The sequence below is a fragment of the Cetorhinus maximus genome, chromosome 6 (genome assembly GCF_964194155.1).
Source record: "Cetorhinus maximus chromosome 6, sCetMax3.hap1.1, whole genome shotgun sequence".
NCBI lineage: Eukaryota > Metazoa > Chordata > Chondrichthyes > Lamniformes > Cetorhinidae > Cetorhinus > Cetorhinus maximus.
The window spans coordinates 124,894,312-124,921,149 of record NC_135884.1 but is presented as its reverse complement, the minus strand read 5'-3'; the positions used below and the strand labels follow the sequence as shown (position 1 = coordinate 124,921,149).

The 26,838-nt window shown below is 40.4% G+C and overlaps 1 protein-coding gene across 5 annotated transcripts in view; it reads right to left on the bottom strand.

Moving 5' to 3' along the window:
• znf469 (zinc finger protein 469) overlaps positions 1–26,838 on the bottom strand; it is a 1,056,360-nt gene that overhangs the window by 76,919 nt on the left and 952,603 nt on the right. The window contains exon 1 of one of the 5 annotated variants that reach the window (XM_078544427.1): positions 5,927–6,047. The exons of the other annotated variants lie outside the window; for them this stretch is intronic. The gene's annotated coding sequence lies outside the window, so the exon portion shown is untranslated. Of the gene's footprint in view, positions 1–5,926; positions 6,048–26,838 lie in introns of those variants that run through there. 5 annotated transcript variants of the gene reach the window in all.

Here is a 26,838-nt window from a genome sequence, read left to right as displayed (position 1 = left end):
CCTCCCACTGGTCTTCTGTAGATTTCCCCACAAATAGCTGTTCCCAGTCTACCTTGGACAGATCCTGCCTTATTTTACTAAAATCCTCTCTCCCCCAATCCAAAATGTTTTTTTGCAACTTGTCTATTTCTTTGTCCATAATAAGCTTAAATTGTACCATGTTGTGGTCGCTATCACTAAAATGCTCCCCCACCACCACCTCAGCCACCTGTCCGGCTTCATTCCCGAGAATTAGGCCCAGCACTGCGCTGTCCCTTGTTGGACCCTCTACATATTGACCTAAAAAGTTCTCCTGTACACATTTCAAGAAATCCACTCCATCCAAGTCCTTAACATTATGTCTATCCCAATTAATGTTGGGAAAGTTGAAATCACCTAATATAATTACCCTATTGTTATTGTTTTTACACACCTCCACGAATTGTGCACATATTTGCTCCTCAATTTCCCGCTGACTATCTGGGGGTCTATAATAAACACCTAACAATGTGGCTGCCCCTTTTTTATTCCTGAGCTCTACCCACAAAGCTTCATTCAATGCCCCCTCCAAAATATCATCTCTCCTTACTGCAGTAAGGAGTTTTGATACATAAAGGTTTTGAAACATTAAAAGATTCCTTTTAAAATCTATTCCAAACAAAAGGTGGAATTTTTTAAAAATCTGTTTGTTCATGGGCATTGCCCATCCCTAACTGCCCTTGTTCAAAGGGCATTTTAAGAGTCAACCACATTGCCGAGGGTCTGGGGTCACATGTAGGCTAGACCAGTAAGGATGGCAGATTTCCTTCCCTAAAGGGCATTAGTGAACCAGATGGGTTTTTACAACAATTGACAATGGTTTCATGGTCATCATCAGACTTATCAGTCCAGATTTTTATGGAATTCTCCATCTGCCATGGTGGGGTTTGAACCTGGGTCCCTGGAATCCCAGCCCAGTGGCAATCCCACTACACCACTGCTTCCCCTTTGCCCGAGGGATACAGTGTTATCTGAGATTCTCAGTTGGATAAAGTAGACCAAATTCATAATCAGGCTTGATATTTAGGAGAGACTCACATTCCTTCTGAAGCGCATCCTAGCACAGAATTACATTTTGAAAATTAAGCAAAACTAGGACAGAATATTTGATCCTTCTTGGACCAGACAAGTATTATCTCTCATGTGTCGGACTATCCACACATGTCAAGATAGGCAGAGATTTTTAATTAGTTCTGCAGACTATATTATTCCTGCCTAATGTAATAATAGTTATGCACAATTCAAAAAGTGTGACTATCAGAAAAGCCCCTAATTACCATTTAGGAAATGCTTCAAACATGCAGAAAATTCTGTTTCCAGTGAGGTGTCATGTTCAGAGGTAATGTGGGTTGGTGATACAGCTGCAGTACAGTTGTGCCAATTGTCAGATTCCTACTCCCTGCAAGAGTAGTTCAAAGGCAAGAGTGTTGAATTTATCCTGTAGCAAGAACTTCTTGGAAATTCCTTCTCATATTACACTCAAAGCTTTCCTTGCTTATCCACAGGCTGTATTGTTTGTGCAAAGACAATAAAATCATTTAGAATGAGAGTGCAGTAAAACTCAGGCCTGCGAACTGTAAAAACAAGCACATTCTTCCAATAACATCTAGCTATCTGGACATCACAATTTCAGAGGCACTGTGAATAGTAACAACCACATGCCTCCTAGCTGAGTAAAAATAAACAATACTTTCGTTTAATCTGGTTCAAATTCTGGCCATGCCTGCTTCAGGGTTTTAGCTATTAAAACTGAATTTGTTAGGTTTTATTCGCTATATTCAAAAGCATTTAAATACTGGGTGCTATGAATATGCTTATGATTTTTCTTTCATTGTAAAAGCCAGCTTTTTGGACTTATACTGCTTAAAAAATACTGCCTTGGTAGTAGCATCAAGAAACAAAAAAAATCTGAAATATATTATCCCGCTTTCATCAAGTTAGTAAACAACAGTTTTTTTTTATTGTTTCATGGGATGTGGGCATCATTGGCAAGGCCAGTATTTATGACCTTGCTAGGTCATTTCAGAGGGCAGTTAAGAGTCAACCACATTGCTGTGGGAATGGAATCACATGTAGACCAGGTAAGGATGGCAGATTTCATTCCTTAAAGGACATTAGTGAACCAGATAGATATCTCTGACAATTGATGATAGTTTTAAGGTCACCATTACTGAGGTTAGCTTTCAATTTCAGATTTATGAACTGAATTCAATTCCCGCCAGCTACCATGGGATTTGAACCTATGTCCCCAGATGATTAACCTGGGTCTCTGGATTACTAGTCCAGCGACATTACCACAACACCACATCTCCACTGTTAGTAAATATATGCACGAAGTACTTCTATGAATTATTAGAATAAATCAGTTCTCAACTATTCAAATTCTTCTCATCATCCCATCAACGTTTAGGACAAATACAATAGATGTGGCTGCAATTTTATAATTTGATGTGCAAAATGTATTAATGAGGTAGCTAAAAACCTTAGGTTTATGCTTGAATGAATCTCTTTTTTAAGACGTATTCCTGGGTTTTTAGAAATTCATTTATGGAATATTGGCATCGCTGGATAGGCCAGGGTTTATTGCCCATCCCTATTTGCCCTTGAAAAGTAGTGGTGAGCTGCCTTCTTGAATGGCTACAGTCCATGTGGTGTAGGTACACCCACATTAGGAAGGGAGTTCCAGGATTTTGACCCAGGCGACAGTGAAGGAACGGCGATATATTTCCAAGTCAATATGGTGAGTGGCTTGGAAGGGAACTTCCAGGTGGTGGTGTTCCCATCTATCTGCTGCCTTTGTCCTTCTAGGTGGTAGTGGTCATGGGTTTGGAAGATGCTGCCTGAGGAGCCATGGTGAATTTCTGCAATGCATCTTGTAGATGATACACACTACTGCTGCTGTATGTCAGTGGTGGAGGGAGTGAATGTTTGTGGATGTGGTGCCAATCAAGTGGGCTGCTTTGTCCTGGATTGTGTCAAGCTCCTTGAGTGCTGTTGGAAATGCACTCATTCAGGCAAGTGGAGAGTATTCCATCACACCCCTGACTTGTGCCTTAGAGATGGTGGACAGGCTTTGGGGAGTCAGGAGGTGAGTTACATGCCACAGGATTCCTAGCCTCTGATCTGTTCTTGTAGCCACAGTATTTATATGGCTAGTGCCGTTCAGTTTCTGGTCAATGGTAACCCCCAGGATGTTCCATCATATTCCAATCTCACTTTTAAAAACAACAAAAAGCTAGTCTCTGTTAAGTTGATTATTGAAGATAGGATTGCTTTGAAATATTCATGTCACCAAAATATCTCATTTGAGCCAGTTTCAGAAAATTTATAAAATGATCCTATTTAAGAAGTAACTCAGCCAAAATTAATAATCAGCAGAACTTCCATAAAGGTCTGTCACAGGTTCATTTAAATTGCATTATCATTCATTCAGAATCCAGTAATATTCTTGTGTGAGCACTTCATACAACTTGGAGAGCCAAACACAGCTTTCAATACAGCGTTTGCAGATGAAACCTTAGTCTAAAATTGAATTCTTACAACAGAAATCAACAAGGTCGTCAAACCCTTTAAACTCCATACACATTTCTCATGACAGAAGCATGTTGCAAAGATGGCTTTGGACAAAACATAATCATAATGAGGATTAATCTTTAAATTCCTTCATAATTATAATTAACGTTGAATTTTGAGTAGAGATTTTTTTATCTTTACGCAGGAAACAAAATTGCTTGGATCTAAAGAAGCACAGCATCATTTTCTCAACTAGTCCATCAGGACCTAGCAGAGATATTTCTTTCTTCCATGTTCTCACCAGCCCTAACGGAGCTCACTCTTTACTGTTATACCGTTCTACAGGTGCTACTTGATCTCTATGAAAGCTGGGTTTTGTATCTTGACAACACACAAAGAGGAAGCAGACAAGTCCTTCCTTCTCTCCTTTAACTCCTGACTAAGGAATCCTCTAGAGTTTTCCCTCCCAGCACATCAAGCCATCTTACACTAGCCAGTTTGGATTAAAATGAATTTGTCACTAACCGTCGATTAGGTTACCTCAAGTTAATGGGTCAATGAATTATCTCTTTCTTATCAAATCATCAAGGAATAAACTAGGCCACAAGTCATGCACTGAGCATGACTGGTTGCTTACAAATAATAAATTAAAACTTAAGTTAAACACACAAGCATTTAATAGATATGCATAAATATAATCAGATTTGCATTTGAGTAGCAAATCATTAATGGACAGAGTTACTTGACAAATTGAGTATTAAAAGTTACTCAGATTTTTCAGTGTATCAAGTCTCATGCATGCTGAGTATTACCTGTAGCGGTGACCAGTGCCTATGATTATAAATTGGTGAGATTGCTTTAAAGTAATTTCTCAAACAGCTGACAAGTTAACATCTTTATAAACAAATTAAAAGTGAAATATAAGGGAAAAAATGACCACTGCTGCACGGAAAGATGTTTATTGGATGACGAGCCAAGTTGACCATGGTAAACCCTGTGATGTTACATGCTTAAGAGTTACAAAAATTGTTTGTGAGAGCTGCTTGTGAAAGGCTGCAGAGATCGAAGGTAAAAGTTGCTGAATGACAGAAAACAAAGAGCAGAATTTTGCCCTTGGTGGGCATGCAGGCCCCACCGGCTCGGCGGCGGGCGGGCAGCTGACCCCCACCACTGAAATGGGGCCCGCCGCCATTTTGAGTGGGCGGGCCAATTAAGGCCCACCCAGTGGGCTGCCCGACGGGAATCACTATGCGCTACCTGTGCCGGGGTGGGGGGGAAATCTCCAACTGTCAAAGTGTGCTCTTTCGCGCATGTATGCAAAAGAGCACATTGCTCCCTGAGACTAAGTGCTGTCTCAGGGAGATTAGTGACAGGTTAAAAAACTCTAAAAATAGAAAAATAAAAACATTATTAACATGTCCCCCTCATGTGACAATGTCACACGAGATGGGACATGTTAATAAGAAGCACTGAAACTTTATTAAAGTTTTTAAACACGAACATGAAACCTCATCCCGCCAGTGGATGAGGTTTTATGTGTTATCAGAAGTCCGCTGGGGCTCTTGGCCTACCCACCAGCCTTAAGGTTGGACGGACAGGGTCTTTAATGATCTTAATTATCCTGTCAATGGCCTCAATTCGCCATTGACAGGTTGGCGGGCGGACAGCTGATTTTGCTGTCCACCCGCCTTCCTAAAAATTTAAATGGACCGGGATGATGTCGGGGGTTCCTCCCAACGCCATCCCACATCATTTTCCCGTCGGCAAGCGGGCCCCGCCCCCAAATTGCCGACGGGAAAATTCTGGCCAATGGGTACATGTTGGTAGAGAAATGTCAGGGTGTGCATACCATCAGGTGCCCCAGGAACAATGATCAGACTATTACTGTATCTAATTTACTTTAACAATTTGGATTCAGAATTGCAATGTAAATTGATCAAATTTATCGACAATACCAAACTAGGAGGTGGCAGTGGGATTGACGGAAAGTCCAGAAATTACAGAGTGAGTTAAACAAAATATGTTAGTGGGCTGAACAATGATAAATGAAAATCAAAACAACAAATGGAAAGTTCTGTACATTATAGAAAGAAAAGCTTGCATTTATATAGCACTTTTCACCACCACAGAATACCTCAAACTGCTTTACAGCTAATTAAGTATTTTTGAAGTGCAGTCACTGTTGTAATGTAGGAAATTTGGCAGCCAATTTGAACATAGCAAGCTCCCACGCACAGCAATGTGATAATGACCAGATAATTTGTCTTTGTGATGTAGATTGAGGGATAAATATTGGCTATGACACCAGAAATAAATTTCCTGCTCTTCTTCAAAATAATGCCATGGGATCTCTTACACCTGGGAGTGGAGATGGGGCTTTGTTTTAACATCTCACCTGAAAGACTGTTATGATGTGGCAGATGATGTGTGCCAGGCCAATCAAATCCACGAGGGAAACTTGATCACACGGTCACAGCTGTTTTGCAATTTGCATTTTATTTCGATATGCACGCCCTGAATTCAGAAGTAATAAGACTACCATGACTTCAGGAGGTTTTTAAGAAAACTAAGTTAAACATTTATCAACAAAAGAAAAGATTTCAAGCATATACATAGGTCTACAAATTGCTACTATAATAACTCTTAAAACCCTTAATTAATCTGTCTCCCAGTTATACCTCCGTTAAAGCAACAGTAGAAAAAACAAATAGATTTAAACAGACCCAGGCAAAGCAACACGATACCCTGGACAGTGATAGTCAAAGTGAGATTTCTCAGCTTCGGTTCCTGTAGACAGCAGCTTGATGTACGTAGGCTGGAGGCTTTTCACACTTGAGTTAGATCTTAGGATACCTTCTCCTCTGAAGATAGCCTCATCTCCTTTGTACATGTTTCTCCCTTTTTAATGCAAATTCCATTGTTATGATATGCCTTTGGAGCTTTACCTTTCTTGTAATATAAATCTTCTCATAGTACTAATTTTATCAGTAACCTTTGTGAAAAATAACCTACTGTTTGGCTCAGCTTCTTCTGGCTAGGTGTAACATTTTACCATTTCTTTGAAATTCAAATTACTCTAATTTATCTAAAAATGCAACATTTCCTTATACCTCGTATTCTAAAACTTCAGCATTGTTTATGTATTTAGCATTTCAAACCTAGCTTCTTGTTGATGACTTAAAACCTCCAGACCAGCTGTCTCCAATTCAATTAAATCCCCCACGCACACACAAACTATCCAAACTCCACTATCAACCCACTTTTACAATAATATGAGAATTTTTATATTTTCATGACACCCCCCTCCTTACTGGAAAATGAACCGTCATAATTTAAAAAGACGGCTTCATTTCCTTAACCCATCTTACATTACCTCCTATATTTATCTATATACCCAAAGCATTACATTACCAGATGCATGCATTAACATAACAATACATATACAAATTCTTGGTATCAACAGGAATCATTCAGTCCAGTGTCCAGGTTTTTGACTGTCCAATTTTCCCTTTGAGCTTTAAACTCTTGACAATGCATCTGCTATTGGATGTTCTCGTCCACCCACATGTATAATCTGTAGATTAAATGGTTGCAGTAATAAACTCCATCTGAACAGTTTTGCACCTCTGTCCTGAAATTTGTCCAGAGACTTTAATGGATTGTGGTAGGTATAAACAATTGTTTCTGATGAATTGTTTGCAATGTAAATATCAAAATGCTGCAATGCTCCTTTTCGATCATTGAATATCTTCTCTGTTGTACATTCAACTTCTATGAAAAATACCCTATCGGTTTCTCAATTCCAGTGTCATCTTCTTGTAACAGTACAGCCCCAATGCCTATATCGCTTGCGTCAACGGCCAACTTAAATTGCTTGGCATAATTGAGTACAGCCAAAACTGGTATCGTAGTCAATACTGTTTTCAAACTGTCAAATGCCTTCTGACACTCCTGTGTCCATTGAAATGTCTTGTTCTTTTTTAATAGCTCAGTCAATGGAGCAACTACACTGCTAAAATTTGGTATAAATTTTTGACAAAACCCACTCATGCCCAGAAATCTCAAAACTTCTTGTTTTATTGTAGGCCAGGGAAATCCACAGTAGCCTTGACTTTCACATCTCTCAGTGCTACCTTACACATGTCCAATTGTATGGCCTAGATACGTAATTTGGATTTTTTTCAAATTCACTGTGAGCCAAGTTCATCACCAAATTAGCTCCTTGCAGTCGACAAAATAATTCTTCCAGATGTTGTAAATGCTCCTCCTATGTTTGACTGAAAACTATCAAGTCATCAATATAAACAGCACAATTGCTCAGTCCTGCAATTACTTTGTTTGTCAGTCATTGAAATGTTGCAGGTGCATTTTTCATATCGAACGGCATGATTTTAAACTGCCATAGTCCACTTGTCATCACAAAAGCCAATATCTCCTTTGCTCTATCCGATAACAGAACTTGCCAATATCCCCTTAGCAAGTCAATCTTTGTGATAAATTTTGATTGTCCCACTTTCTCAATGCAATCTTCCAACTATGGTATAAGATATTTATCCGCTTTTGCCACTGCATTCACCTTTCGATAGTCCACACGCAGCCTTTCTGTTCCATCTGATTTCAGTACCAGCACAATAGGTGAACTCCAGTTACTGCAACTAGACTCAATGATGTCATTTTGAAGTACAAATTCAATTTCTTTCTGTACTTGTGATAACTTTGCTCTGTATTTAATCTATAAGGATGTTGCCTTATTGAAGATAAAACTTCTACACACACACATCATGTATAGCTAAATTTGCCCTCCCCAGTTTATTCCCACACATAGCTTTGCATGACTGCAGCAGCTTCTTCAGATCACTTTGACACTTGTCTGGAAGGTAACTCAATATCACGTTTAAATTTTCAAGTATCCCCTTATTATCCAATTTGGTGAGAGGAAAATCAATTTCAGAATCCTTCACTTCTACCTCTTTCTCTTTATCTATTATCACTAATATCTCCTTTTGGTCCTCTTCCCTATCAAAGTACTTTTTAAGCATATTTACATGACACACCCTCTGCTTCTTTCTTCTATCTGGAGTATTTATTAAATAATTTAATTCATTCAGTTTCTGTTCAATCCTGTAAGGCCCACTAAACTTTGCCTTTAACGAGGCACCCAGTACTGGTAACAGAACTAACACTTTTTCCCCAGCAACAAAACTACGAGCTGTAGCTTTCCTATCTGCCTTCACTTTCATCACTTGTTACAATATCTTTACATGTTCCCTAGCTAACTCATATGCTCTGTTCAATCTTTCTCTGAAGTTTGAAACATAATCTAGGAGAGTAGTTTCTGAATTTTGACCCACCAATTTCTCATGGATCAATTTCAGTGGTCCCCTTACCTCATGACCAAAAACTAGTTCAAAAGGACTAAAACCAGTCGACGCATTAGGAGCACCCCTAATAGCGAATAACAAGAATGAAATTCCGCTATCCTAATCCTGTGGATAGTCCTGACTATACGCCCTCATCATAGTTTTTAAAGTTTGATGTCGTCTTTCCAAAGCCCCTTGTAACTCAGGATTCAGAAACTACTCTCCTGGATTATGTTTCAAACTTCAGAGAAAGATTGAACAGAGCATATGAGTTAGCTAGGGAACATGTAAAGATATTGTAACAAGTGATGAAAGTGAAGGCAGATAGGAAAGCTACAGCTCGTAGTTTTGTTGCTGGGGAAAAAGTGTTAGTTCTGTTACCAGTACTGGGTGCCTCGTTAAAGGCAAAGTTGTTGGCTTAAATTATTTTATCCCCAAACTGTTTATTACTTCCTTAAAGAGCTGTGACATGGGGGAGGAATTTCCCCTCATCGGGCCGGCGTGGCAGGCGGGCCCGGGAGTGGCCGCACAATGGTCCGCCACCTGCGATTGGGCCCCGACCACGATTTCACACTAGCTGGCCAATTAACAGCCAGGCAGCGTGAAACATGCGGTGGGGGGGGGGGCATGCGGGTGGAGGTCGAGCGCGGAAGTCAGTGCATATGTGTGGGTACACTCACAGAAAGCTCCCCGAAGGCACAAAGCTGCCTCAGGGAGCTGAAGATCTTTCACATTAAAAATGAAGTTATCAAAAAAAAACGAAAACATGTCCCCTCATGTGACTCTGTCACATGAGCAGGGACATATTGAAAATGAGTTCTAAAAACTTTTATTTGATTTTTAATTAATGTCGGAGACCTCAACCCACCCATGGATGAGGTTTCCTCAAAAGTCCAAAGGTCGTTTGGCTTATACGCCCACCCGCCAACCGTAAGGTTGGATGGGCACAGAAAAATTCTATTCAATTAATTTATTAATTTATTAATGGGCTTAACAGCCCTCTTAATTGTCAGCGGGCGTGCTGATGACTCCTGCACGCCTGCTGTTATTTCACACTCATGCATGTCAGACGTGCACCCGCACACGGAGCTGAAAATCCAGCCTATGAAATTTGAACCCTGATCTGATTGTATTTCTTTTGGTAAACCATATCATGTAAAAAATTTAGTTAACTCTTCCACAATTTTCTTTGTTGTAATATTTCTCAAAGGTATCACTTCAGGAAACGTCGCAGACACATCCATTATTGTCAGTAAGTACTGATTTCCACTTTTAGTCTTAGGGAGGGATCATACACAACCAGTCATGACCCTAGTGAAAGGTTCTTGAAATGCTGGAATTGGAATTAAAAGTGCTGGCTTACTCACTGCTTGTAGTTTCCCTATCACCTGACATGTGTCTACAGAACTTGACTACATTTCTATTAAATCCAGGCCAATAAAAAATGTTTTTGTATTTTTGCTTGTGTCTTTCTAATTCCTAAATGTCCCCCCATTGGAATTTCATGAGCTATTTTCAGCATCTCATTTCTATATCCAAATGGTAAACAATCTGGTGCATTTCCCTCCAGCTTTCATCTGTTGAAACATGATACGGCCACCACTTTCTCAATAAAGCATTATCTTTAAGGTAATAACATTCTGGAATATATTCTGCTTTTATTTCTGAACAAGCTGTTAGATATAACTGTCTTATTTGCGTATCCTTGTTCTGTAATCTACCAATTGCCTTGAGCTAAATGCGTCAGCTGCATTATCCTTCATTCTTTCTTCCTGAACAATGTTATCAAAAACATTGTCAGTTAATTGGACCTCAACACCTTCTCCCTGCCTTTTAACTTCCTGTTCTTCCTGTTTCAATCTGTGAGCCTGTGATCTTGCTATCACACAATCTGGAAACAATCCAGGATGCTCTCTCCGCAACACTTCTGTTGAAAAAACCTCTACAGCTGCTCAACTACCATAGGCATCACCAATATCTGTGACCCAGCTATATCATTACCTAAAGTAAATTGAACCCCTGCAATGGGCAATTTTTCCACTACTCCAACAATCACCTCACCTGTTTTCCACTTACTCTTTAAATTTACCTTCCACAATGGAATAGGTTTAGCATCTCCATGAACACCGCTTATTATATCACCTGTTCTTGCAATACTCCCTCTGAACAACAGATATCACTATCCTACAACATTAATGATTAACTAGCCCCTGTGTCTCTTAAAATTTTAATATCTTTACCTACTCCTCCCTGTACACATGGAAAGACTTCCCCTTCACATATAAAATCTTTAATCATTTCTGCAACTTGCTCCTCCAAACTCCCTTTGGTAAATTGTGAACACATTCCCACTTCTTTACCTATCATTGACTCTTCCTGTTTTACCTGTACACAGACCACTGGTTTTTCCTGTACCTGAACCTCAGGAGCCACAGCACTTTTACTTCTTTAACTTCTGTGCATCCCAATAATTCCAACAGATTTTCCCTGTAATTTCCAACACACTGACTTAATGTGCCCAACTTTATTACAATGAAACCACCTCAATTTTCAGGCGTCACTTCTAACCTCAGCACCTTCCTTTTTATTCTGTGAAAAAACTTACTGGGAATTTCCACCTACTCCTTCCCTTCCCTGACTACTCACCTTGCTTTCGCCTTCCTACTTTCTATCCTTCTCTGATTTAAAAGGATGATGAAAGAAAGGTTTAGGTCTATGAACTGACTCATAATCATCAGCTATCTCTGCTGCTTGTCTTACCATTTTAACTCTCTGTTCTTCCACATGAGTTCTCACTACCGAAGGAATGGAATCTTTAAATTCTTCCAAGAGAACTACTTCTCTAAGAGCTGCATATGTTGCCTCTATCTTTAATGCCCATATTCACTGGTCAAAATGACTTACTTTTACGCTCTCAAACTCGATGTAAGTTTGGACAGGCTGTTTTCTTGCATCCCTAAATTTCTGTCTGTATGTCTCAGGAACCAACTCATATGCACTCAAAAAAGCTTTTTTTTTTTACCACATCGTAGTCCACCAACATTTCTTCTGACAATGAAGCATAAACTTTATGTGCTTTACCCACCAACCTAGATTGTAACAGCAATGTCCAGTTTTCTTGTGGCCATTTCATCTGTTTAGCTATCTTCTCAAATGAAATAAAGAACACCTCCACATATCTTTCTTCAAACTTTGGAAGAGCTTGCACAAATTTAAACATCTCCCCACTAGGTTTTAGGTTAAAGGTTTTTCTCATCATCACAACTTTCCTCAGCATCTGATGTCTCCTTTTTAAAATCCAGCTTTTTAAGCCAGTGCCCTCTTGTCTCTTTCCTTCATTTTCTCTCTTCCTTTTCTAACTTTACCATCTCAAATTCCTTTTCGTGCCGTTTTCCTTTCTCCTGCCTTCCCGCCCTTTGGAATGTCCTTTTTCTGCTGCCTCTAGTTCAAGTTTTCTTCATTTCTAATTCTGTTTCCTTTTTTGTTTTGCCTCCAATTCAAGTTTTCTCAGTTCCTTTGCTTGTTCAAATTCAATCTTCTTCATTTCTAACTGAAGTCTCTCTACCTCCAGCTGTGACTCACTCGTGACAGGTATCATTCCCAACTTCAAATGCTGTGCTATGGCTGCTTTCTTTGCCCCTACAGGTAACCTCAACTGCAACTTATCCGATAACTCTGTTAACCTACCCTTAGATACTTTTTGTAGCTCAATCAGTGTTATATCTTCTACTTCCAAAAACATGTTAGACCTGGATACAGTCGTTTGCATTCTCACCACTTTAAAAATACCTCACCAGCAACTCCTGAATTCAAAGTGCCTTTCATACTCATAACCTTAAGACTCACCAATTCCAAACCAATCAAGGAATTTCAAATATCTTGAATGAGCCCCCAATTTTGTTATGACATGGCAGTTGATGTGTGCCAGGTGGATTAAATCCACGAGGGAAGCATAATCATGCAGTCACAATTGTTTTGCAATTTGTATTTTATTTTGAGATGTGTCCCCTGAATTCAGAAGTAACAAGTGGGTGGGCACGCGCCTGATCTGATCGGGCGTAATATAGCACGCGATGACTTCGGGTGAGTGTCCTGAAGTCATTGCTCACTCGTGCAATATTTCAGTCGGTGGGCACGCGCCAAGAGTTGGCAGCGTGCCTGCTGACAATTAAGAGGCCCTTTGAGGCTGCTAAAGTATTAATTTAGAGAGATTTTACACTGCCTGTCCAACCTTATCACTGGCGGGTGGCGAATCGGCCAAGCGACTTTTGCATTTTTGAGGAAACCTCAACCATTCCAACATTAATTTAAAAAAAGTGTTTTGACATAATTTTTATGATGTATATGTTCATGTGAGTGAGTCCTATGTGGGGATATTGTTTTCCGAATTTCAAAATCTTTATTTTTGATTTTAAAATTATTTAGCCCCCTGAGGCAGCTCCCTGCCTTCAGGGAGCTTTCATTGTACGCTCCCTTGCACCTGCTCAGACTTCAGAGCTCGCACTCCTCCTGCCCCCAGTCCAGCAGCACTGAGCCTTTCAGCTCGTGTTTCACGCTGGCTGGCCATTAATTGACCAGCCACCGTGAAACCGTGATCAGGGGCCGATCACAGACGGTGGATCGTTTCCTGGCCGTTCCTGGGCCCACCTGCCACACTCACCCAATGACCCGAATACCCTGACCCAGAGGCATTTAGAAAGCTGAATTAAACATTTATTAACAAAAGAAGAGATTTCAAGCATATACATAGGTCTACAAATCGCTACTATAATAACTCCCAAAATCCCTAATTAATCTGGCTCCCTGTTACACCTCCATTAAAGCAACAGTAGAAAAACAAATAGATTCAAACAGACCCAGGCAAAGCAACACAATACCCTGGACAGTGATATTCAAAGTGAGTTTTCTCAGCTTCAGTTCCTTTAGACAGCAACTTGATGCACAGAGGCTGGAGGCTTTTCACACTTGTTTTAGATCTTAGAATTCCTTCTCCTCTGACACATAGCCTCATCTTCTTTATACATGTTTCTCCCTTTTTAATGCAAATTCCATTGTTCCAATATGTCTTTGGAACTTTACCTTTCTCATAATATAAATCTTTTCATGGTTCTAATTTTATCAGTAACCTTTGGGAAAAATAAACACACTGTTTGGCTTAGCTTCCTCTGACCAGGTGTAACATCTTACAATCTCTTTGAAATTCAAACTAGTTTAATTTATCTAAAAATGCAAGTTTTCCTTACACCTCACATTCTAAAACTTCAGCCATGTTTACGTATTTAGCATTTCAAACCTGGCTTCTTGTTAATGAGTCAAAGCCTCCAGACCAGCTGTCTCCAATTCAATTAAATCACACACACACACACACACACACACACACACAGAAAAACTATCCAAACCCCACTATTAACCTACCTTTACAATAAATCACAATAATACTATGATAATTATTATAATTTATGACAAAGACAGCACCTCCAGCAGTACAGCATTACCTCAGCACTGCATTGGAGTGTTAAGTTTAACTTTTATGCTCAAGCCCCTGAGAAGGACTTGAACCCATAAAGAGGCAAGGGTGCTACCAACTGAGCCACAACTGACAACTGGGTGATACACAAAATCTTTGAATGATGTTGAATTAGCTAAGGATAAAGTTGAAAGAGTGTTAGGCATCCTGATGGACTCGATGCCCAATATGTCAAATCAATACACATAGGCCAGGATTTTACAGCCCCTCCTGCCCGGTGGGATATTACGGTCCTGCCGAACCAAATGGAGATTTAAATGGCTCACCACATCTGCCGGGGGAAGAGATGCCATGGAATGGGACGTAAAGTCCTGGCCCTAGAGAATATGGTGCATAGCCAAGACAGTAGAATACAAATCAGAGGAAATGTCTTACAAGGTGATCAGACCACACATTTGTACAAAAGCTAATGAAAACTGACAGGATCAGCAAATAGTACATAATAAATTAACAAAAAATACATTTAATGAACAAAATAATAAGCAGCAATAACAGTCACTGAACTTCAAAAGTAATTTGTTTTGTGAAGAAGTCTGTAAGGTTTTAATGTGATAATTTTAAGCATGAATAAAGATATGTTAGAAATTAAGAATATGCATAGAATATACATAGATGATGTTTAACTTGGAATAAAGTAAAGGATTAGAATAATGCTGTAAGCTTTGTTTCACTAGAAACAAGTGGAATGAGTATTTTGTTACATGACAATTTCACCAGGTACAGGAACCAATAACCCAGGAGACAGGGCATGATCAGATGATTCTCCTGCAGTAGTGGAAGAGTAACTGAGTGCGTGTCTAACTAAACAGCTAAACAGCTGTATTATACCGATATGATGGATTGTCTTTTAACCTTGTTTAACAAAATTGTTTGCTAAACCATATAAGTTAACCACAATGTGAAAATAAAATAGTTGTTTTTGTAAACATGACAATCCTTGTACTGTAAAACTGCTTAATAAGGGAGCAGAACAGACAGATTGGATGACTGGCATATGAACAGCTCTAAGCACAAGCACTGATAACAAACAGAAACAATCAATGGTGCTGTTTACAAAGTTTGAAGGCTGGGCTAGAGAACTGTTAAACTGATCAGGGTGTTGTGGGGAATTTTCAGTCCGGGAACGTGGTTCCTTGGCTGTATGGTGGTCCCCCGCGACATTAGCTAGACAAAAAGGTATGTAGGGACAACCCCTTGGTGCTGGTGCTCGGGCCCCTGCTGCTTGTGAGCCAACCTGGGTCAGTTGAGAACAAAGGTAACAGGCTGAGTTAGTTAATAATATAAATCTGTATAAGATAGGGACAGACGTTGACGTGGGTCGTATGTGTATTTTGTGTGTTTAAAATAATCGGAATCGTCTGGGCATTGTGAACACCCATAACCTTGTTACGGGAGGGCAGTTAAAGAGAGATGGATGTCTGTAAGTAGATAATAGTAGACTATCAATATTCATTGGAATTCACCTCCGATCATTAACAGGCTATCGATACTTATCAGAGTTGCCCTCTGGCTGCATTGTAACATGAACTTGACGGTGTACAATCCTTAATATGAAATGGGATGCAATCTCCGCGTATTGTTTACTATCTCCGTTGTATTGTTAGCCATAGCAATGAATGAAACTGTCTTACTATAAAACCTGGATACATGCTTGTATTCGTTAGGTGTGACTCTTGTGTAGTCCACATCTCTTGTTGCAACGATAATAAAATTAACTGTGATTTCACCTCCAGCCAGGGTCTCGTGGCTTTCTCTTGTTTTCTCTAGACCACATAAATTTGACAGGAAGCTCTCAGCAAATTAATAGACCCCAAGAAGTTTAATTTGAGAAATCCCCCAACAAGGGAAACAACACAGAATTGATCATGGGGAATACAGTCCTTTGCATGGATCACGGATAAATTAATAAGGCTACTGCATCACAGACCATTGTACAAAATGTTTGTAAAATTAGTTTTCCCAGTTTTAAACAAACTCTATGAAAATGGGTATTCAGTGGCACGGAGCCATTGAACTAGCCACATGATAAGCAGCTGAGCTCAGTTTGAGAAGGAAAAGATTGTTTACAGTAAAAAAACAATGTCTATACCAACAGGAAATTCTATCCACAAATCTGCCCAAATATTAAAAGGCAGAGTAAACGTTGCTAAAACACCATTCATTAAACATTTGGTATGAAATGAGATTGGGATTCATAATCATTTTGTGTGTCTATGGGCGGAAGCTTATGCCCTCCCCCATAGTGAGTTTGGTGGCAGGGACGGGGGAGGGGGGCGCGAGGGGACATTTAATCAGGCGAGGAATGGCGGAGGGGCACTTAATCAGGAGAGAGGGTGGTGAGTGGGGACCCCGCAGGCTACCTACCTCTACCTCAATTAAGTCCTAGGGATTGCCTTCCTGCCCTGCCACCAATTGAGGCTCTTAAGTAGCCAGTCAATTCCCACTTAAGGGCCTCATCCTGCAACCATTCGTGTTAGGCCTGCGGTGGGTGAGGGGCTCACCATGTGGGGAGCATGACAAGTAGTCCCTGGCATGTTTGCTTGCAGGCACTTAGTACAAATGTGGGACAATTCCACATTTCCATTGTTATCTACTGCAAATGGTCTTTACCTTCTCAAACTGAGCTCAGCTGCCTATTATGTGGCTTTACTGTGCCTCCCGAAATCTGCCCAGCAAGTCCTGTTGGGTTTCCCAGGGTCCTCCCCTCGTACTAGGCACTCTGTGCCTGATCGAGGGACACAGCATCAAAGGGGGTGGAGGGGGCAGCTGAAAGCCAGCCTGCTACCCTTGCCTCCAACCCCTCACCCGCTGGCCCTGGTGACGAGGAGAGGTGGGACTTGCACCACCGGAAACCTCAATTGCGGGGAAGGCCTGACAGTGGCCTCTTAAGTGCCTGTAGGGCTCTTGATTGCATTGGGCATCCCACATGAAACGGGGGTTCCCTGCTGGTTCTCCAATCAGTGGGTGAGACCCTGGTGAGCTCGACAGAATCCTGGCCAATGTTTTTGTAGGCTTGCTTTGACAAAATGAAAGAGTTCATCATGATCTATTTTATCTAATTACTTTAGAACCCTAAATGTAGCAATCACATTTTATGTCAACTTTCTCATTTCCAGTGAGAACATGTCTAATACGTATCATTGCTTCCCAAAATCCAGTCCCTTTATCCCTTCAATCATTCTGATTGCGTCCTTTCAACAATATCCCTGCTGTACAAAGAAGACTAGAACTAAACCATATTCTAACACGATCACACCAATGGTTTATAAAGTTTCAGGACTTCTGCTCAGTATGGACCTTTTAAGATATCCTTGTGACATGGTTTTATTTTAAAAGGGACAAATTGGTTCCATAATCCACTCAGTGCCATTTTATGATACTAGTAAGAGTTAAATAATTAATTCTTCAGGGAAATTTCATTTCTTTTCCCGTGAAAAAATTATATCTGAACATTAAGAATTCCTTGGATGAAGCAAAATACAACGGTTGCTGGAAATATGAAATAAAAACAAAAATTGCTGGAAAAACTCAGCAGGTCAGGCAGCATCTGTGGAGAGAGAAACAGAGTTAACATTTTGAGTTCGTATGACTCTTCTTCAGCACTAAAGAGAAGTAGAAGAGTCATACGGACTCAAGACGTTAACTCTGTTTCTCTCTCCACAAATGTTGCCAGTGCTGAGTTTCTCCAACAGTTTTTGTTTTTATTTATTATTATTAAGAATTTCTTGACTGAGTTTCCTGGATTATTTCATAGCTTAGAATACTCTGGCCAACAAGTTTTAGTGTTTGAATTACATGTTTCCCAAATTGCTTCCAAATTTAAAAATGAAACTCCACCTCTTCAGTACCAGTTAACTTCCCAAATCCTCACACAACAGTGATCTGGCTGGTTGAAAGAGTCCAAAGCTAGAAAATTACATGCCACAAAGTGAGCTTTCATAGCCTTCTTTCTTTTTATTTTTCTGCTCATTGTTCTTCTGATAGTTTTAGGGAACTGTTCCACTGGTAAATCTCAAGTATACTTGGCAAGTGGCTATTAATTCACATCTAGGCAGTGAATCTGAGTAGGCAATTCAATGCAGTGTTGGGGGTGGGGAGGGAAGGCAGATGCAAAATGGCTGGAAACCACAGTCAAGTCGCTCAACTTCACTCATTTCCAGCATCGAATAGTGATTAGAACTGGAAAACCTGGTTGATTTTTATTTTGTTCCTCACTACTGGAAACACAGGCACCCTTACTACTATTCAGTTCAGATCAGCTAACTAAATCAAACTGTTTATCGGACATGGGGCCTTCCTGATCTACAGTGTTTACTTGTTCATTGTGCAAACTGGAGTCGCTGTGGAGTAAGTTCCATAGATTTAAAGGCCCACTGTTACCTGAAGCAACTCATTTTGCCAGCCTTGTAAATATGATTGGGATCTCAATAGGATTGTCAATTACCCGCAATTCAATTCACAGACAAACATCTTTGTTTGAGGTACCGCTCTCTTGAATATATGCTTGAAAAATCTATTTCCACTTGTTAAGTGGCAGTAAATAACAAAGTGTTTGAAAATGCAACATCAAATTTTCCGGCTTTTCTGTCTTTAGAGACAATAAACACATTATCGTTTACACATTATCGTTAAGTAAGTGTTAATTTAAAATGTGTATGCTTTAGAAATACAAATCTAGAGAACCAACGAATCCTACTACATTCAGCAGAAATTTCACACAAGGCTCCAATTTTTGGGGTTTCTGTCTAAGGATTACTATGCAGAACAACACAGAAAAGATCCTGTTGTATGTTCAGTCGGTCTCATGAAGAGGTTCTGAGTCTTGTATGGTTGAACATTAAGTGTTTATTGGTCACACATAATTATGTACATATATACAGAGTATAGCCCAAGCTATGAGCTAACTCCACGCTTGCTTCTACACAGGTCTCGGCCCAGTCTACAACTGACTCTAGCCTGAGGTCAAGTGTCTCTCTCCATCACTCCATGGGCGATACTGTTTCTCAGTCCTACATTAACCCCTGCTATGCCAGATACCCCTATACAGCACCTCCCCCAGGTCTTTATCCAATATATTTACATTACAATCGTGCTAGCCCTTCTGCCCCCCAACCCCTCAAGTCTCTGACTTTATAAATTCAGATTGGCTGGAGGCTTGACAATCCTTCCAGATCTTGTTCTGGTCACATTCAGAGGAGTGGTAGGCTCTGTTAATTTGGGCAACCATTGTTGATTCAGAGTTTGAGTTGTAGTCCATGTTCCTGGCCTTTGGTTGTCTTCTTCTGATATGCTTTTTCTGCTCCTTAAGAGTTGAACTTCTCTTTATCACTCCTTATCTGCTCTGCTCAGGGACCATCGACTTGTCCTGTTCTTCAAAGAGAGAGTGTTCACTCCGTTCATTTGTGGCACGGACCTGGTTTTTCATTTTCCGTGTGCCCACCATGGTCTTTGTGAGAGGTGAAGGTGTCTCTCCCTGTCGTTTGGATGTTGCACATCAGTGGGCTCACCTTGCAGTTTGGCTTTTATTACAACACTGTGTTCTTCCGGGTGTCTCTGTGCCTCACTGAGGTGTGCTCTGGTGAGTTGATGGTTGCTAGTTCCTTGTTCCAGCATCATCTTGCAGTTTTGCGCATTGGCTGTAGGTTGTAATGTTTATGCTGTGGTGTTCATAGGTAATGTGTTTCAGCCACGATTCCTTATCCAAGATGACCTTAATACTGGTTCCCATGTCCAATTTGAAGTTGGTGAGTTGACTGTTTACTGAGATGTCCATAGTCCAAAACAGAATCCAGGATCCTTGACCTCACCCAAGATGCACAGCTGGGTCTCTTCCTGGTGTGGTGCCTCAATCTCATGGATTGTCTTGGGATCCTCCACCCTTCTGGGTGTTTTAACTTTGTATAGCTTTCTGAAGTGTCCCAGGCAGTTGTGGTTGAAACACTACACTGAGGTTGCTGGACATTGCTCTTGTCTGAGGTCATTTGGCTTCATAACGTTGACATGGTCGCCCACGCTCTTATGGTCTATTTGGGTACTGCCTTCCTTGGACTGGAGTCTCTCTGCCCTTTCGTTGCTGTTTCAGTAGCTGGATAGTTGGGGTTGCTCTGTATCATGGCTACCTTTCACCCCATAAAACAGATCAGTGCTGTCAGTGGATTTCAGATTGGCTGACTATTTGGATGGCCTTTTATAGAGTCAGCTCTTCCTTTGCTGTAGTGTTTCTGAACGGACATCATCAATCATTCCAACAACAATTCTGTCCCTTTGAGTTCTGACTTAAGGTCACTGTAGTCACAGCCTTCAGCCAATCTGAACAGTCCATTAAGAAAAGAATTAAGCGATTCTCCAGGCTGATGGGCACAATTGTTGAATTTCATGCTCTCTAAAATTTTATTGCTTCTTAGATTAAACGTGTATTGAAGGATTTTAGAACTTCTTCAGATTTATCTGAAGATTTGTTTAATCCTTGTCTCGCAATAATATCATCAGCTATCAGGCCTACTGAATAAAGTAGTGTATTCACTTGTTCAGCTTCTGTCTTTTTATTTAATCCTGAAGCTATCATGTATCTGAAGAATCTTTTCCATCAATGTCCACAATTTTGTGTTTGTTCCGGCCCTGGGATCAGTCCAAATTGGTCTGGTAATGTTGATTTGATGTCCATGGTTGCTTTAAAGTTCAGAGGAGTACAGCTTTAAATGCTGTGCAGGTTTTAAAGATAGCGCTTCAATAACCGTTTTTTTCAAAAAGTCTGACCGTGCTTGGTGCATTTTGGTGGGGTCCTGGAGCGATGGTGGTCCCAACCTCTTTGGGGTTATTTTTTTACAGCAATTTATTAAGTCAACGATTTGGGGCCTTCCCTGCAGTATCAGAGGATTTTCAGGCATTTTACAATCGATTCTCAGCTTTGGTTGAGGTTTTTGAACCTTCAGCTTCTTTCTTTTCTTACAATGAGCTTAGGCGCCAGCTCTGAACCCGGTTGTTCGTGGTGCTTTCAGAAACAGGCTGCTCTGACTTCTTTTAAAGCACTGAAACTTTTTAAACTGGTCCTGGCTTAGAACTGAGCTTTTTTACTCACCCCTGCTAGATCCTTTGACTCGGCACTCTGTGGGCATTCACAGTGGACCTCCACAGGATCTTGTGGAGTCCACAGCTGCACGTGGAGTTTTTTCTTCTGCCTTTCTGCTTCCAATTCTGCAATGGAGCTTCTTTCAGGCAATCTCCCTCTGTGTCTTTACTTCAGCTGCTTTCAGTCAGGTCAGAATGCTGCTCCTTTCATTTTCCAGCATTTGAATTTCTGCTCCAGCTTCTGAGGTTCTGGGTTTTTCCATTCGCTGCCACCATGTTGCATGTTTAGTAGGTCTCATGAAGAGGTTCTGGGTCTTGTATGGTTGAACATTAAGTGTTTATTGATAACACATAACTATGTGCATGTATACAGCCCAAGCCATGAGCTAACTCCATGCTTGCTTCTATACAGGTCTCTGTACAGTCCACAACTCTCTAGTCTCAAGTCATGTGTCTCTTTACATCACACGTACTGTTTCCCAGTCACACATTAACTCTTGCTATGCCAGATACCCTTAAACTACATGTCCCACCTTTAATATATGCTATTTCTGCGGTTATCGTTTAGCACTACTCTCTGACTTTTATAAAGTACTGAACCGCCTCTCCCCACTTGCCCTTCTGTAGTTTTGAGACACTACAGGGTGGGGAAATGCACCACAGATGTTCCGCTTTATAAAACCTGGCGGTCAAGAGGAAAGAGGCCCCAAAAGGGTAAGATTAGAATATTTTTTTTTGTATTGGATGTCGAGCTTCTCCAAACTCCACAAGAATAATTTGTGCTGCTGCAGCCCCAGGCTACCCCTCCAGTCATGGTCAGACCCTCTCCTCTCCAGATCTACCATCTAACTGGCTGGTTTGGTTTATGGATCGTCTGATATTGTGCCATTCCGGAACCACATGATGCAACAGAATGCTCATCCCTTAAATTGGGTGTCCGACCTGCCCATAAAACTGTCCAGACAGCCGACAGTTGAAATCACTCCAACGTATTTGACCATCGAGCCCTGCTAATAAGCTTTCCTGCCACTGATATTTGTAGAAGAATCTTGCCATAGAAAGGGATTAAAAAAGAAAAAAAGTGAGAGAAAAGGCCAGAATTATTGTAAAGTAATATTTACAATATTGAGGCCTGGGTTTTGTGGAGTTGAGCCTCCTGGCCTGCCATGGTGCTCTAGGACTTTGTCCCAGTTGTTTTATTTATTGTTAGTCCCTGTAGCCCTCACCCCTCATACCGTCACAACTCCCACCTACTCTCCATGCCCCATCTATGCCAACTCATGCCAACCATTCCTCCATCCACCCCTAACTGCCCTCATGTACTACATGCCACCCATGCCCCTTTACCCACCCCCATGATCCCTCATAACCTCCATGCCAACCTATGCCCAGCCACTCATCCTCATGGCCCCTTACAGCCCCTATGCCAACTTAGTCCCAACTCGTGTCAACACATAGCCCCCAACTCAACCCCATGGCCCTTTATAGCCATTAACAGTGCCAACTCAGTCCAACATGTGACCACCTTTGCCCTCACATGCTCCATGCCAACGCATCCAGTATCCACCATGGTCAGACCTCAGGAGCCATGCTGAGATGAAATAAAATAACGTTCTAAGTATCTATTACAGACTTCACTATATATGAAAAAATCTCCCTTTGATAAAATGCCCATTCAATACATTTAAATCCCCTCTTCATCCATTATAAAAACAAACATTTGTATTCATAGCCTCACATCAAAGACAGTGTTATGACTGGAAAAGGAGGAGTGCAAGAATTATCTAGCCCCACTACTCCGCAGGCCGTACCATTAATCTAAATGTTTACTTTTCTCACCAAAATGGCCAATTGTTTACCTGTACCTCTAGTACCCAGAAGAAAAGAGACTCTGACCAGGCTTCTTTCAAAAACTCAATGATTAATTTATTTTAACTTCTTTTAACAAGTTGCAAGTACTGGTTAACACACAATTGTAATTAGGAAGTATAACTATCTATACCTTCCTAAAGAATTCCCCCAGTGCACACACAGACACACATACAGGCAAACAAAGGACAAACAGATAGAAACTCTCTGCAGAGATGGGCTTTGGAGGATGGGCGTTATAAAATAAAGAATGAGGTCCACAGGGTCTCGACGCTGTCGACCTGGAGTTCTCTCGCATGAAGACAGGCCACTGGTCCCAGTAGGTGCCTGAAAGTTCTCACACTGGTCTCAGCTTTGCAGATCCAAATGCAGACTAGTTACACTCAGGTGAGGGTTCTCTGGCTACAGGTTGATAGCCACACACAATTTTAGGGACAGAGGGAGCCAGTCAAGATAGCCTTCAAATCAAGCTGGGTCACAACTCTCTCTTTTTGTCTCCCAGCTTTTCATTAATTAAAGTGTTTTGAAGTTCAATACAAGCAAACAACTCCTTCTCAAGGTGATTTAGAAGAGGCCTGCTTGTTTTTTCATTCAGAGGGCATTTAAGAGTCAACAGATAAGGATGGAACCAAATTTTAAGTTTGAATCCATGGTGGGATTCGAAACCAGGTCCCCGGAGCATTACCCTGGGTCTCTGTAATACTAGGCCAGTGACAATACCACTATGCTACCACCTCCTCTGTTGACAGTGCAAGGTGAATTTATTGCCTTCTTTTAAAAAAAATCCCAGAATAGCATCCATATGTCTAGATCATGCCAAATCCTTCCATTTTGTAAAGTAAAAAACTTCAGTCCTGAGCTATGATTCTAACAATAATCAATTCTTCAATAACCTCTTTGACCTGTCAATCAAACTATGAACTGATGAACTATGAATGATAGGTTGTGGAAGCAGTCAAGCAGTAGTAACAATAAAATGATAGCCTTTAGGGTTATGATAATAAACAGCTGTTGAAATTGCAAGCACTGATTTCTTTCAACTTGGAGAGGCAATAGGCTATTATTTTTCAAAATTTAAAGGGCAGGGGATTTAAAGGACTTGACAACCTGACAATTCAACAGACTTTATCCATGTTTTACCAGCATTCATGTCTACTCTTAAAAATCGTAAGTCACACACTGCAGGGAACAGACCTTGCTCCAGCGAAAATGAGGTCTGTTGGGACTTAGCACTGAGCTGAAATGACACTGCTGGATTTGGTTTCCCTTGTATATGAATCGCATCCCGAGCCCTTTCCCCTACTGGCAAAAATAATATCTGTTGGAAATGGGGGCATGACTTCCAGATCTGGGGTCCTGGTGCCATTTTGACTAAGGCACAGAGCCTCCACCGCTCCATGAAAATCCAGGCCTGAAACCTTTGACAGACTTGTAGGATTTCCTGAGCCATGGATAGTGTCAAAGAAGCAGAATAATTAAGTTAACTTTGTACAATATCATCAATGTGTCACTAAAGGTGCAACAAATTTTTATTTTATATTGCAGGAAAAAATAATATTTTTCCTATTAATTCAGTCACTCCTTTAAAAGCAGAATGATGTACATTTTACAGTCATAAAAGCCAAAACTGTTAAGTGGTAGGTTTATAATGTAAACTATCAGCACTGTGAGATTTGGAACTGCCAAACCTTAATTAATTCCAGTTGAGGGTTTTTCAGCTATTTTAATCTATTTAACTCATTAGTGGTTTTGATAATGTGAATGAAGCGTGGCAGGCATAAACACTTATTAAGCATCAATTTACCATAGGAAATTACTCAGCAATTTCTGAACATTGAGGGCATGTATTTGCTGGGGTCTAAAATTCTACAATTTTATTGGACTTAATTGTTAAATTTGAGTATTCCCAAAATTTATTTGAATTGCTATAATAAAGCATATATTTTCCTGGGAAATTTGCAACAGTTAACTGTGGCAATTCAGGAGGGAACTTGCAGAGTTAGGCAACTGAATCTCTCTTAAGGAGAGAAAAAACTGACTCAAATATACTGAGTAAAATGAATGTTGGTCACATTTTTGTTCAGATAACCTTGAGTCACTTTGGAATAATTTACAATTATCCAATAATTGGAAACCTCAGCTAACTAAATATGTAGACGTAGCCTAAAGCATAGATAAAGTATAGAAGCTTACTCATTGCTCCAAGCATTAGAAGTAAAAATTATATTACTATATTTCAATGATTATTTCTTTAAGTTGAACTAAATCTGTGGCTGATAATTTTATCAGGTGTCTTTTGGTCACAGAAGACAATTCATGCCTCTTTTTTGGCTGATAGTCAACTTAAGTATACTTACCAAGACACAGAATAACAAAACCCTGATTCTTTATTCTCATTGTCCATAATTGGTCTGATTGCATTAACCTATTTAAGCAGCAAGTTATCTTGTTATTTACGCCTGAAGAATTATTTAGGGCTAGAGAGTGACCATCTTACATGGCATGATTGCACAGTAACACATCACTTTGGGCCAGAACCACTGCCCTTGCTGACCGGCTCAGCCAGTGTTTCAAAAACAATGTTAGGTACTGATACGCGTGTTCAATTACAAGTCAAATTAGTATGAACAATTGCATCTGTAATCTCAATTATACCTTACTCTCAGAAATTATGACAACACAAAAGTCACTTTGCTGCAATGTTGTCATCTATTAACAACAATCAGGTCAACCACTTTCCCATAATCGGCAGAATTCACAAGTGTGGGATTGCGATCTCTTCCCCACCAAAGAAAGAAGAATAAACTTGCACTAATATAGTGCTTTTCAAAATGTCATGACATTCCAAAGCATTTTACAGCCTACAGAGTGTAGTTACTACTGTAATGTAGGAAATGCAGCAGCCATTTTGTGCGCAAGATCCCACAAATAGCAATGTTATAATGACCAGATAATCTGTTTTAGTAATGTTTGTTGAGAGATAAATATTAACCAGGACACCTGGGAGAACTCTCCTGCCCTTTTTGAATAGTGCCATGGGATCTTTTACAACCATCTGAAGAGCAAGCGAAGCCTCCATTTAAATGTCTCATCTGAAAGCTGGCACCTCTGACAGTGGAGCACTCCTTCAATACTGAAGTGACAGCCTAGATTACGTGCCTTGAACCCACATCCTCCTGACTCAGAGGCAAGTGTGTTACCAACTGAGCAATGGCTGGTACTTTTTTTTTAAAACATGTTACAACCTCACAGCCTCCCTGTGGTCAATAAATCCTACCATTACGGTTTTGTTGCTACGGTAAATTCTATGGAGATGGATATTCCAGCATTACATATGCTAACACAGAAAACCAGCAAATGTCAAGAACACCTTCAAAACTGGCTCTAACACAACTCAAAAATAGCTCCAAATATAAGCCTCCGATATGTCAAAACAAATAGTTACATTGCAGTAGGGCAGAGGCTTATTAAAACATAACTTAT